Raw genomic sequence first — 14,953 nt, 5'->3', positions numbered from 1 at the left:
TATCAATGCCAGGATGTCTGTCTTATCGACTACTCTCCTGCTCCCCCCACACACACACACACACCGGGCATCATGAAAGACCCAGTCCTGGGCTCAGAAAGAAAATAAATATCTGGTCCTCTTCAAAGTATTGATAAGCCTCTTGTTTTAATTGAAATAATAATTATAAATTCTTGTTCTTATCACTAATGGGAGTTAATTATCTTGCATATGCTGCTGTTGCTTCTATGGCTGTAACGGAGTGAGGTTAAAGATAAGTGAAATGCAAATAGGAAAAAAAATACAGAAGGCAGTAACACTTTCCTAAATGTAATACCATACCAACCACAACAAGATTCCTATAAGGCAAAAAACTAAGCATCTCACAACCAGTCAGGATTCCTAACCAAAAACCAAAAATATGATAAATGAAGAAATATTTATATAAGCATAGCTATCAAATATATTTATTATTTACACAAACTGTAAAGATATTTATAGTGCAATCCTAGGTTTATTTATTCAGAAGCAAGTCCCAGTGTATTCAGTGGGGCTTACTCAAACAGGGACAGAAATGCAACCTCAAGTGATAAGCAACTTCATTCACACAACCCAAAATTCTGAATCATAAGACTCCATACACGCACATGCACACACTGCAGATGTATAAATACATACAGCCCATATAACAGTTTATTGTTAAACCAGTTGGTCATTGCAGAAAAATCAGTATTAGTTTTAAAAAAATCAGTATTAGTTTCCTACAGAATAAAAACTGCAATACCTAAGTAAGCCCTGCCTACTTGCTTTAAAATAGGACTGGGGGGGGGGGGCAGAAAGAGAACACAAACACAATTCTTTTTTACATTCACTCCAAAGTCCCATTGATTTTCAACACATTCATAATCATGTCTACTCAAAAGTAATTCCTACTGAATTCAATAGGATTTACTCTGGACATATGGGATTAGCACTGTTTTTACCCCCAAAAGCAACTATTGGGAAGGTTTTCAAAACACTGCCCAGGATCTGACTCCTACACACAACAGGGGGAAAAACTGAAATGTATATACCTACCCAATTTATGAGATTTTCAGATAAACAGGAGGGGAAACCACCATTTTCTGGCCTCGAATGAGGTTTTGCAGACACTGCCACCAAACAAACACTTCACTGATTGGCTGAAATCCTGAATGGGCGGGGTTAAAGCTACGAAGTGCTATACAGTAGTTTAAAAAAAGATTTAACTGGTGGGGGGTGCCTGACGTTTTTATATATATCTCGAGAACCGCACCACCTAGAAACTTTTTTTTTTTTAAATGAAAGCTGAGAATCCGGGCCACCTAAGGGGTTAGCCGGGCGCCGGGTGGCATGCTTAGAATCCGGGTAAAACTCGGCTATCCGGGCAATATGGCAACCCTAATAAGACGACACCCGGCGTATAAGACGACCCCCGACTTTGGAGAAGATTTTCCAGGGTTAAAAAGTCGTCTTATACGCCGGAATATACAGTATTTTAACATATAGCGCAACTCCACCTCCCTTTCTATTCCTTCTGTTCTCTTTGAACAAGTTATATCCTTCAATTGCTGTATTCCAATCGCGGGAGTCATCCCACCAAGTTTCAGTTATACCTATCAAGTTGTATTTACTCTCCTGTATTAAGAGTTCAAAGAGAGCCAGTGTGGTGTAGTGGTTAAAGTGCTGGACTACAACCTGGGAGACCAGGGTTCGAATCCCCACACAGCCATGAAGCTCACTGGGTGACCTTGGGCCAGTCGCTGCCTCTCAGCCTCAGAGGGAGGCAATGGTAAACCACCTCTGAATACCGCTTACCGTGAAAACCCTATTCATAGGGTCGCCATAAGTTGGAATCGACTTGAAGGCAGTATATTTACATTTTATTAAGAGTTCAACTGTTTGTTTCCCATACTCTGGGCATTAGTATACAGACATTGAAGACCATGTGACTTATGGCCTGGCTTCCTACATTTTTATGAAGACTGTTACTGGGCTCCATTCCCTCAGTTCCTCTTACTGTGCGCAAGCCTTTGTTAGGCGTTACCGCCAAGTTTACGTCTCCTTCTCCTTTAGGATTCAATTTAAAGCTCTCCTGATTAGGTTCTCCATGCTGTGGCCAAACACATTTTTCCCAGTCCTTGTGAGGTGCAATCCATCACTTGCCAGCAGTCCGCCTTTCAGGAAGTGTAGCCTGTGATCCCAGAATCCAAATCTCTTCGTTGGCACCACCTTCATAGCCAGTCATTCACCCGGAGTGTTTTTCTTTCTTTTTCCACTCCTAGTTACAGGAAGGATGGATGAGAAAAGTATCTGGTCCCCAAAGTCCTGGAGTTTCCTTCAAGGAGCTTCAAAGTCTGACCTGATTGCGTCAAAGCTCTGCTTGGCAGTATCATTCATTCCCACATGGATGAGAAGAAAGGGATATCTGTCAGGGGGCTTTATGAATGATGGCAACCCTTCTGTCACATCTCTAATCTGTCCTCCAGGGAGGCAGCATACCTGGCGAGTTTATGGATCTTCTCTGCATACTTGGGTTTCAGTTCCACGCAGTAGGGATTCTCTCACCACTACTACTCTTCTCTTGTCATGGGGCATGGTTTCATTGCCTCTGCTTGACTGAGCTTCAGCCTCTCGCTCGCTGTCATGTGGGGTCTCCTGTAATTCTTTTCCTGCAGGCTGTCCTCCAGTCTTATCCTAAAGTACCTGGATGCCGTTCCGTAGTTCCACCAGTGAAAGGTGACTTCTAAGTCTTCAGCTTCTGTCACCCTTTTCCACAGAGTTTCCTCCATTTTGTTGTTTCTCTCCACAACAGTGTCCTCTTCTGCTTCAGCATGCTGCTGTTCTTCCATCTCCTGTACTTCTCTTTGCTGTTGTTCCAACGTTCTATTTCAGCACTCTTCATCTTCTCTTATACAGTTCAGTGTGGCCACCCGCCGTTCCAGGCCCCTCACTTCCAACAGCCCACCAGCTTACACTTTGTTTTGCCAAAGGCAAGAAAGTTAAGGGGGAATTCAAAGGCAATGAAACACACTTGTGAAGAAGAGTTATTGCTTTATTTGAGATAGAAGCTAGTGGTTTATGGCAGGCAAGGCTATAAACAGACAAAGCAACTAATGAGCGTAGTTATCTCACGTCTTTTGAGTCGTTGGGAGCCCCAGACAAGCAACAACGGAGAGATCCCAGCTGGCCGATATCTGCACAGCACCTCGGCCTCAGGTCTGTGTTGAGGCTCCCTGAGCAGGAGTTAGGGAGCCTTATTTATACCCAAAAGAGTCCCTGGACCTGGGTGCAGGTTTGCACCTGTAACGTTCAATAGCTATACCTGTGGGGATGTTTTTTTAATTTAGGTCTCATGCTTCTGCCTTTGTTTATCAATTCTGTTGGTCAGTGTCCTTGAGCTTTGTAGCACCGTGATTTATTGCACCTGCCTGGAAGGCCAAGTTTCTAGGCTTTAGCAGTGAGAGAAAACATCTTCAATAACAAGTGATTGGCATCCACTGTCTATTTTTGCCATTTAATGGCCTTTCTTACCTCATCTGTGTTACATAAACAAAGTCCCCCAGACTTATGTACTATTGTATTCTACATAGGCAGGGTTAGGGAAAGCATGCCAAAAGGCCCATCTGGCTGGGATGCAGGGGCGTCAGACAGGAGCATGGGATGGGAATTCAGCATCCATCCGACACTTCCTCATTACATCGAGATGTCTTGTGGTCATTGTCCCATACACACTTGTTGCATGTGTACACCATGTTGTTCTCAGGCAAGAAAACCAGCATTGCACACACCTTGCAGGTCACCACCACTGGAGCGTCCTTCCCATCCATAATCTCTACTGCCTTTTCTTTCTTTCTTCTTGTACTGGAATGGCCTCGGCTTTGTCCTGTCCTCCTTCAAGGTAAACAGGAGAGGTCCCACTGGTATGTGGTGTGCCATACAAGGGAGAAAAAAAATTAGGGTCCTCCCCCCCTGAACTCCCCTGCCAAACTCCCATCAGCTCGTTCTGTTCACTCACTCTTTTGAGAGCTAGCTTGCCTATATGTCCTCTGGACAGTGCCGTCATGAGGGGGGTGCGGGATGTGTGGACCGCACCAGGTGACACTATCAGAGGGGGGTGATTCTCAGCTTTAATTTAAAAAAAAAAGTTTCTAGGTGGTCCGGTTCTCGAGATATACATAAAATCGTCAGCTACCCCGTTAAATCTTTTTTTATATGAAGTATAGCACTTCATAGCTTTAACCCTGCCCATTCAGGATTGCAGCCAATGAGTGAAGTGTTTGTTTGACCTGTGGCAGTGTCTAGTAAACCTCATTGCAAGGCCAGAAAATGGTGGTTTCCCTCCGTTTATCTGAACATCTCATAAATTGGGTAAGTATATACATTTCAGTTTTTTCCCCTCTTGTGTGTAGGAGTCAGATCCTGGGCAGTGTTTTGAAAACCTTCCCAATACTTGCTTTTGTGGGGGTAAAAGCATTGCTAATCCCATATCTCCAGAGTAAATCCCATTGAATTCAATAGGATTTACTTTTGAGTAGACATGGTTATGAATGTGCTGAAAATCAATGGGACTTTGGAGTGAATGTAAAAAAGAACTGTGTTTGTGTTCTCTTTCTGTTCCTCCCCCCCTCCAGTCCTATTTTAAATCAAGTAGGCAGGGCTTACTTAGGTATTACAGTTTTTATTCTGTAGGAAACTAATACTGATTTTTAAAAAAACTAATACTGATTTTTCTGCAATGACCAACTGGTTTAACAATAAACTATTATATAGGCTGTATGTATTTATACATCTGCAGTGTGTGTGTGTGTAGTCTTTCCAACAACCCTGTGAGGTAGGGTTGGAAACCAAGGCAGCTCACAACAAGAAATAAAGCCATTTAAAATCCAATAACCATAAAGCAAGAATAAACAGTTGGAAAACATCCTAAAGAGGCATGATTCTGAATTTTGGGTTGGGTGAATGAAGTTTGTTTATTTATTATTTGATTTATATCCCGCCCTTCCTCCCAGTAGGAGCCCAGGGCGGCAAACAAAAGCACTAAAAGCACTTTAAAACATCATAAAAACAGACTTTAAAATATATTAAAACATCTTTGAAAATATTTTTTTAAAATCTTTAAAAAAACATTTTTTTAAAAAAAAAAGAAAAGGCTTAAAAACATATTAAAAAGCAATTCCAACACAGACTCAGACTGGGATAAGGTCTCAACTTAAAAGAACAAGTTGAAAGAACAAGTTCCTTATCACTTGAGGCTGTGTTCTCTGCACACTTCCCAGTTTGAGTAAGCCCCATTGAATACATTGGGACTTGCTTCTGAGTAAACAAACATCGGATTGCACTATAAATATATTTACAGATTGTGTAATTCATAAACATATTTGATAGTCATGTTTATATAAATATTTCTTCATACTGTGTCCCAATAAGTATTTGATTTCACACTATGGTTGTAGACGCTTTTTTCCTCTACATTTTAAGTGTGCCCTTCTTCCTGGGGGTGGTCGTGGTTCTCCATTGTTTTCATCCTGAGGGGAGGATAGGCTGAGAGATGGTGAGTAGCACATTTCAGGTCTCTTCACCTCCCCCCCCCCTTTTTTATTTGTATTTATTTTATATTTCTCCAATATCTTCCCCTGGCTGTTTTTATGTATTTTAAATATTTTTAGATTAAATAAATAGGAAATCATAATTGTGAACCTCCCTAAAAGCAATTTACCTATCCTTATGTTTTGGCAAAGTGATGGTGTGGAGGCATGCTGGTAGAACAAGAGACCATGTTTGAGGCATGTTATAAGGTGTTTGAGGACTTTGTCACACATTACTTTTTGAGACCTGTAGATTCATGTTGGAAAGAACACGTGCACGTATTGAATGGTGGCTTGGGTGCTGTTTTTTCAGTCTACGCTGCATGCGTAGGGAAGGTGATACATCATCTGGCAGCTAGCTTCATAATGTGAGAATGAAAAACATTTGGATCACCATTCATTTGTTTACTTTTCTCACTATTGAGACCACTTCATATATTACTGTTTCATACACAGAAATTTAATCTTTGTATAGGAAAAAGTATTTTGTAAAATGTGAAGGACAGTGGCTGCCCAGTCAGTATAACCACTGTACAAGATCTACTCAGCCACTGTAATTACCTTTTTGTTTTGAGTGCCCTTTTGTCTGGATCTTGGTTCAGGTGTGTATCCAACTTTGATGTGCTTATGGGTGTGCAAGTAGTGCCCCCCCAAGTGTGAAGGCTTGGACAAACATTGTGTTATGGAAAACCAAAGTCTGTGTGAAAGTACATATTTGGGAATGCCATCAGTATAATCCTAAACATACTTAATAAATAATATCGAACTTGCACGTCACAAAATATATTATGGTCATGTCCATAAGCACCAGGAGGGTAGTTGCGCAGGGGATCTTAGTCCCTCTGCTGTTTTGGGAGCAGGGTCCCTATGTCTCCAAGCATCCTACAGTCAGCATGAAAAGGGAGTCACTGAGAAGAGTCTTCTAATAGGCTTCCTTGCCTTTCCTGCTGATTGGAGCCAATCAGAGTGAAAGGAGGTGAGTCAGCCACTGAGAAGACTCTTCTCAGTTGCTAACGCTCTCCACTTACATGCTGATTGGCTCCTAGAGATGTTTGTTGTTGCGAGAGAATGCATTAACAAAGATCTCATTCTTAATCCAGGAGTAAAAAAGTGTGTATGTGGCTGCAACTATCATGAAGGGACTCTGCACTTCTGAATTTTCTACTAAACAACTGATAAATACCTATGTAACTTTGTGTCTGGGGACTTATTATTAAGAATCACTTTCCATAACTGTAAGGAGGTATCTCCACACGCATGAATCCCAGGCACCTAAATGAGGGGTGAGAGCAGCATAGGGACATAAGCAGATGTCTTATACCAGGGGTTCCCAAACTTTTCTTCTCCATAGACCACTTGAAAATTGCTGAGGGTCTGAAAGTATCTGAAAATTTACTATGGGCATATGCAAGATAATTAACTCGATTAGTGATAAGAGCAAGAATTTGGGCTGTGCGTATGATATTGTAATTTAAAGGTGTAATTTTAATTTTGCTAGTTGTTTATGTCACTACTGTTGCCATTACATTCAGTGATATACGGGAATTACGATTTACGAGTAACATTAGTACAAAAAACATTACTAAGGATTCTGTATGGTCTAGTACGGGAGGAGGTCCATGGGGGTGACACCATGAGTTACCGCACCAGGTGACACCAACCCTAGTGACGCCACTGCCTCTGGACCAGCTGACCCTCTGCTCTGCTGAGTTAGGAGTCAGGAAGCAGAATGAACTACAAGAAGAACTACATTTGAGCAAATATGGCTTGCTGCCATTGTCCAGTAAAAAGTAGGATTCCCCCTAAAGGAATTTGAATGGGAAGTTGCTGCACTACATTTCCAACACTAAACTCTGAAGAAAGCTGGAATTTTAAAATCGGGTGGGAGTTTAAATAGGCTTGGCCACGTCATGAATTAACATGCTGTGTGCATACCCCTGCTATCATCCAAGTTGGGGGGGGCGTGTTGATACCCCTGCCACCATCTTGGGTGATTGCATGCATGCATGCATGCACAGTGTGCTGATGTAGTGCTGCGGTGCCACAGGATGTTGCACAGCCACCCCACTCTGGCAGCAGGGGGGTGCTGGGTGTTGGAAGTGGGGCAGGAGCAACTCCTGTTTGTTCTTTTGTTTGTGTTCCAGAAGGGAGATAGAGCTAGGATCCTCCAGATGGATAGGCTTGATTACCTTTACCTATGATGCTCTGACTGACTTCCTTCTGTCACTAGACTGTTACGTCTTTAGGGAAGCTTACCTGCCCCTCCTCCTTCCGCCCTTTCCACTTCTTTCCTTCTCTGACTGTCCGGGAGAGAGGAGACATCCCTTTGTCTCTGCTCTCTCTCCTAGCACGGGGCTAACTCCAGCACCTGGGTGTTACGCCTCCAACTTAGTTAGAACTAGGTTTGCCTTTCTATCTACTATGTATTTCTATAAATAAAGTAGCCTTTCTTATTTTACTAAGTCTCCAGTCTCAGTGATCCTGAAGCAGGGTAAAAGCCTGCTTTCTTAGGTAAAACGCACACACACGCTGGCACACTCGCATTTCAACATCTGCTGTTCCTCTCTGCTTGCTGTAGTGCTGCTTTAAACAAAATTAAGCAACACAAACACACACAGCCAACACTGGGGAGGGTGGCTACTGTTCCGTGATCCATGTCATCAGCGGGTCCTAGGATGCATGCTCTGTGACCTGATGCTCACGTGGATTACAGAGTGGGACCTACACCCACCCAGGCCCAGCAGAAAGGGCCCCTCTCAGTGCCAAGGGCCATCATCCAGTACCCAACCTGGCTGCTTGCTGGCGCCAGGCATGGGCTTGTATCCTAAGATAAATAAGGTCATGATAGACAGATTTGCGTCCCCTTTTCCCATCTGCAACCACTTGCAATCCCCCCAAAGCTCTGGAGAGTCAGGGAGGCACTCCTGAACAATTGGTGGAGCTGCTGGAGAAAGGCAGGGATTGGAAATTTCTGTTAACTTCTTTATTGTTGGACTCAAACCTCATTTGGGGTGATTCCTCCTTCCCCTGCATCCATCCCACATTGTTCAGCAGGATCTCCCTGACATTTTTGGAGATGCAGGGATCTGCTGGAGGTAGGAGGGGCACAAAACTTTCTATGAACTTCTTAGGATCTGGTTTATAAAGTACTCACACACACATGCACTCTGCATAACTTTGAAGATCTCAGCAGCAGATAGCTTAATTCTTTAGAAATCTTAAACGTTTGTTTACAAATGTATCACTGTGAAGCCCTGTTTTTCTGTGGCAAGCATTCCTTTCACACACACACTATAATAATCTATCCGGTCTCGCAAAACTGTAAATCGACGTGAGGTGGAAAGGGTTGTTCTAAGGCCACAGACAGTTTCCTCCCACCTCTGCCTTCATATGATGTATTCAGCAGTGAGAAGATTCCTTCGTGTGCTGCACACCTAAAGAGCTTCGCATCAACACATTTAGAAATGACAGTTTGACTAATTTAAGGACATATCAAAGAGATTTTCCATGCAATTGCACATACAAGGCCAGCAGAGGGAGCAGGTGTGCTGAGATTGTCTTAATCTTACCTTTAACTTCACAAACCAGAAGGAATAGCCTGTGCACTTACAGGGAGAAGCAGATCCTATCCAAACACTGGCAATCATTTGGCCATCAAGGGCAGTAACAATTGACAGAGCAATCCTAAACTAAGATCCACTGGCTGAGGAGCTATAAGATTTGGTGGAAGCCCTGCCATGCTGGTGGAACACCAGATACATTGCCACCCCAACACAGCACCAGCAGATCTGCCCAGATACCGTGGTGAAACACACTGCTGGCAAAGTTGCCAGAAACACACCACCAGAATATACATCACACAGAGGAAGACCACAACTCAGATGATGGGGCACATTTCTCTGGCCCCATGACCTGCACACTTAAGAGCTCGCAAGGGGGAACTTTAATGATGAGAAACAGGGAGAAAGGATCCTTTGCACAAAAGGGAGCACATTGCCAACCTGATACCATAATTGATAATATGTCAAATGGGAGAATAAATAAAACAGTCTGCATAGGGTTGTTGCAGCCTACACTTCCATACACATTTAGCTGACAGTAAATCTCACTGAAATCCCTGGGAACTATTTCTGAATCAAGATGATCAGGTCGACAGCTGCAACCCAGAACACACCCACACCAGAACTTGACATGAATTCGTTTGAAATCAGTGGTGTTACTGCCACCTAAGAATAGACTTGGGCTGAAAGTATCTGGGTTAGGCTGCAACAATAATTATGTGTGTGTTTGGAGGGGTCGGGTGGGAGAGAGGTCTCATCTCGTTAGAGACAAATGCTGATTTTTGGTTCCCATATCATCTTTAACTCTGTCCTATAAAATGTAAATGTACTGCCTTCAAATCGATTCCGCCTTATGGTGACCCTATGAATAGGGTTTTCATGAGACTGAGACTGGCCCAATGTCACCCAGTGAGCTTCATGGCTATGTGGGGATTCGAATCCTGGTCTCCCAGGTCGTAGTCCAACACCTTAACCACTACACCACACTGGCTCTCCTGTCCTATAAAGCCAGCAGTAAATACATATTTAGCAGCAAACTGCATATTTAGTTTACGGCAACGTGAGCAGATCCTAATGTGGTGCCTGTCTATGGCCTATGCCTACTATTCTACTTACTGCCCATTCTGCTTTATCACAACAGTTGTGAGCTCTCAGCAATAGCCAGTGTGAGGATGATTATGGAAGCACCTGCTTTCAAACATTTCAGAGGACAAGCAGTGGCACTCCCTGCAAACATCAAAGCCGCCACCGACCCCTGGCCAGCCTCTTCAGTGATGTTTGTAGGGATGGGCAGGAGTGCTGGAGGACCTGACTGGGAACTCCCAAGCTCAGGTCTGCACAGAGGGGTTAATGAGGGAGCAAGGTCAGCAGCAGCCAGTGGCATCACACTTGATAGGTCTGCGTTTGGAGACGGGATGCGTAAGATTGAGACAAAAAGCTCACACTCAAGTATGTGCTTATTCCAGCCTCAACAAATCTATATTCTGGATTTGGAAAGCGGACAGGTTAATTCTGTTTTTTCTGCCTACATCCTGTTTGCCAAGCATGCCTTCCAGCAATCAATATGATAGAGTGCACCCTTCTTTATTAAAATACATACTGAATGAACTTGTTAAACATGACTGCACAAATCATGTTATTACCTGCATTCATAGTGGGAACAGAACTGCTAGATGTGACTGTGGAATATTTCTTTATCTGAACTGGGGCGCATCAATATTTGAATAAGCATTGTAGTCGTGGCAATACAGCTGGGACCTTTTGAACTGCTTTAGCTTCATTTTGCTTTCTAATGCTATTTGCAGAGAATACAAATAGCAAAAAAGCCAACAAATATTGTAAGAAAAATAACATTGATCAGGTTATCAGCTGATAACACTGCTTAGTGAATTAATTGATCCACCTGCATTTTATTTCTGCTGTCAAATGAAGCCAATTCAGCATTAGAAGGGTGATGACCTATGAACGAGGCTGATAGGTTACTTTCCCCCCATTTCCTTACTCCCAGTTCACACTAAATCTGTTCACCTTGAATGAGGGCTGCAAAGACAGATTTGTCTTTAGGAATCCAATTGAGAGCATTCATTTTCTTCTGTTGTATCACTTCTTCTCAAGGTTGGAAACAAATTTCTCTTTTGGAGTAATCATACTTTTAAAAAATCCATATGCTGGATAGGATAGTCACACCTACGTAATGCTGAAATTGAAGATAGTTGATGACTAGATAATGTACTAAACAGCGGCTGAGATGAAGCATATCTGTGCCCAGTGTATATAGGAACACAGGACGCTGCCTTACACCAAGTCAGATCATTGGTCCTCTGAGCTCATTATTTATTTATTATTTATTGATTGATTGATTTTTTATACCGCCCCACTAGCATAGCTCTCTGGGCGGTGTACAACCATTACAATAAATACAATAGAATCACACAGAACAATACAAAAAATATAAATGCAAATCCACAATCTAAAACCAATTAAAATCTGTTCAAGAAAAGCTAAAATGCCTGATAAAATAGGACACTGTCTGGCAGCAGCTCTTCAGGGTTTCAGGCACAAGTCTTTCCCAGTACTCTGCAGGGAATTGTTTGCCCTATAACATGGGACACACAGGCAATCTGCACCTTTAATTGGCAATTTGTTCACAGTCTAATGCCACAGACACTCCTGTAATGATGGCGAGAAGCCAGAGTCTTCGTAGCAGCTTCTTTTACTGTATGGGACAATAGGCAGACTATTGGACCTAGACTGGAAAATCTCCACTCAGGCAGGCCGCACACTGGGTGGTTGTGGGCTGCTCACAGATTCTCAGCTTAACCTTCCTTACAGGATCACTCTAAGGATGAAATACAGGACCTTTACATAGGCTTCCCTTAACTCTTTGGCGGAAGGGTACAATACAAATGTCAGTAATGTGATATACAGAATTCTTCATAAGGCTGATCCAGAAAAGTAACAGAGGTGCCATAAACATCAACACAATAAATCACTCCACACTTGCTCCTTGAGAAAGGTAATGGAAGCCACAGAACAGCCTGGCTGGTGATGAATTGCACATCCCTATTAGTACATTTCTGATTTAATAGGAGAAAAGAATCATTTATTGCATTTATATCCCACTTTTCTTCCAAGGGGCTCAAAGTGGCATATATGGCTGTCCCCCTCCTAATTTAATCCCCACAACAACCCTGTGAGGTAGGTTAGATTGAGAGGAAGTGACTGGCCCAAGGTCACCCAGTGTGCTTCATGGCTGAGTGGGGATTTGAACCCTGTCCTAATCCAACACTCTAACCACTACACCACACTGGCTGAAAGCCCAGTCTCTTCTTATCATTATTTAGTGTTAAGAGGATAGCCACACAAAGAAATTGTGTTAAATATACTTGCATTATCTTTGGTCATAGCTACCTGGAGCTTACAGGCTCATCCATATCGAGCAAAAGCGTTGATCTATATAAGGTTTCTGAAAGTGGTGCAGTTGCAACCTGGTATTTTATGCAGAGAGATGATTCAGCTAAGAGGTACTTTAATTGCTCCTTCAAGTGAAGCATACTGGACAACATGACTCTTGAACCTGCTTTCCTCTGCCGCAGCATTTGCTGATAACAGATCCTCAAAATAAAAACCAGAGGGCATTCCTAATCTGCTATGTATACATCAAATTGATCTGCTAACTGCTTTAACTAGAAATATATGTGAATAAACAGGAAATATGAAGAGGTGTTTGCAGAAGGTATGAAGGCTTTTTATCAGACCAACTCTAAGATTACGCTTTTTGCAACCTTTCATGAAGAGATCTGTTTTGTTACTTTACTGAAAACTGAAATCTCAGACCGGTCCATTAAAAAAACCCATCTTTGTTCTGCCTCGGTCCTGTAGAAGAGATAGAGGCACAATGACAGGCAGCTAGCCTTTGTGTGTTCGTGTTGTGCTCTAGGCAGCTGTGAGCAACAGCCAGGAGTCATGGTCAAACCAAGATTAGATACATAAGATATGTTGCATACCCATAGGAGTACTGGCATGACTTGCAACCTTTTATAATCCTTCCAGGTCAGACACAGCCAATGGCTGGCTGGGATGGGCAGAATCTCTAGGGTGTGTGGGGGGGGTGTCTTTTGGCCCTCCAGATATTGCAGAACCACAACTCCCATAATGCTTGACCATTGGCATGCTTGCTGGGGCTGATGGGAGCTTTAGTTCAGCAACATCTAGAGAACCAAAGGTTCTCCACCTGTAAAGCCAAGGAACACTTCACTGTCCAAGGATCACCCCAACCATTTTTCCAATACAGTTGGCAACAGCACATAGATCATGTTTTAGCTCTGGCATTAATCATGTGTTCTTATATATACTTTACTTTGGGGATGGTAGTGAGGAAGGTATCCATTTGATTGTCTTCATTTGAAATGCCTTCAGGTGGTCCTGGCAATAACCAAGAGTGTTTTGACAATGGGATGCCTTTGGATGCTGTCCTGTTACTTTTTTTGCAGATGGCCCCTCCAGGCCCCTCCCTAGAGTCCCTCTGTCTCTACAGCCAATCAAGTTGTGCAATTCCCGAGAGCCAGTTGTGGGAAAGAGAGGACCTGAGAGATAGACGTTTGCATGGAGAGGAGGGTGGACAGCCAAGCCCAGGTACTTACCTTCTTATGATCACTGCAAGCTCAGGCCGCCAGCCAGCCACAAGGTTTGGGGGAGTGATTGGGGCTTGCTTTTAAAAAAAGTTGTGAAGGGAGGGATGAAGCAGTGGATGGGTCCCTGCATGCTGAAGATGCTGCCAGCGAGTGCTTCTTTTTCTTTGCCCCAGGGAGGAATTTTCCGAAGGAAAGGGGTTGTTCAAGTAGATGGTCTCTGTGTGTGTGGGGTGGAATAGAATGTTTGTTCAAGGGAGACTTGGATGGCAGTCTTACAGCCCATTCCTGCGCATGCTTACTCAGAAATAAGTCCCACTGCGTTCAGTGGGGCTTACTACCAGGGAAGTGTGAATGTCAATAACTACTGAAGGAAGAGCATCACAAAACTCTGACAATGCAAATGAAATCACATGCGACTGATCTTTTTTTGTGGGGTTGGGGAACACCACTCTAAAGCAGTACCTGTGTGTCTAGATGCATGCATAAACCGCAATTGTATTCAAGCATGCTTATGCCCAGGTTGGTGTGTACAAGGGGCCCTTTCACCATGACCTCTTCTCTGCCCCTTCCTCACAAGAAAGCCTAGGCTATAATCCTGTACTCACTTACCTGGGAGTAAGCCCCATTAAACACAAAGAGACATGCTTCTCTGAGTAAACTTGTATACCATGGGATTTTTTAACATCTATCCACACGTAACTGTAGTAGAATAACTTATAAGGATCTCAAATGGAGATTACAAGGAGACAGAAGCCACTAGCTAAGTGCAGGGGAGGGGAAAACAGCAGCTCTTTAGGACCACAGGGATTCCTGGTGTCCACACAACTCACTTATCAATCACAGAGACTGTAAAATACAGTAACTGTATTGCCACCCTGGGCTTCTTCAGGAGGAAGGGTAGGCTATAAGTTCAATAAATGAAATAACCTTAGAAGGTTGCATAATCTTGAAGTGGACGTGGGTGTGAGAGGTTTGATGGGGCATGATGTGACTATTGTGAAGGGATCCTGCACTTCTAAATTTGCCAGTACACTCCTGGCAGTAACATAGTGGACAACACCAAACAATAGTAGGGCTGGAGATGAGCTAGGATTCAGCTCAATATTCTCTCTGTCCTGGAACATGTGTAACAATAAGAAAGAGTGCCTCTGTGCATGTGCAGGGTGCATTTCTC

Source organism: Rhineura floridana, chromosome 7 (genome assembly GCF_030035675.1).
Source record: "Rhineura floridana isolate rRhiFlo1 chromosome 7, rRhiFlo1.hap2, whole genome shotgun sequence".
Classification (NCBI taxonomy): domain Eukaryota; kingdom Metazoa; phylum Chordata; class Lepidosauria; order Squamata; family Rhineuridae; genus Rhineura; species Rhineura floridana.
The sequence above is the reverse complement of the archived record's forward strand: the minus strand, read 5'-3'. Positions refer to the sequence as shown.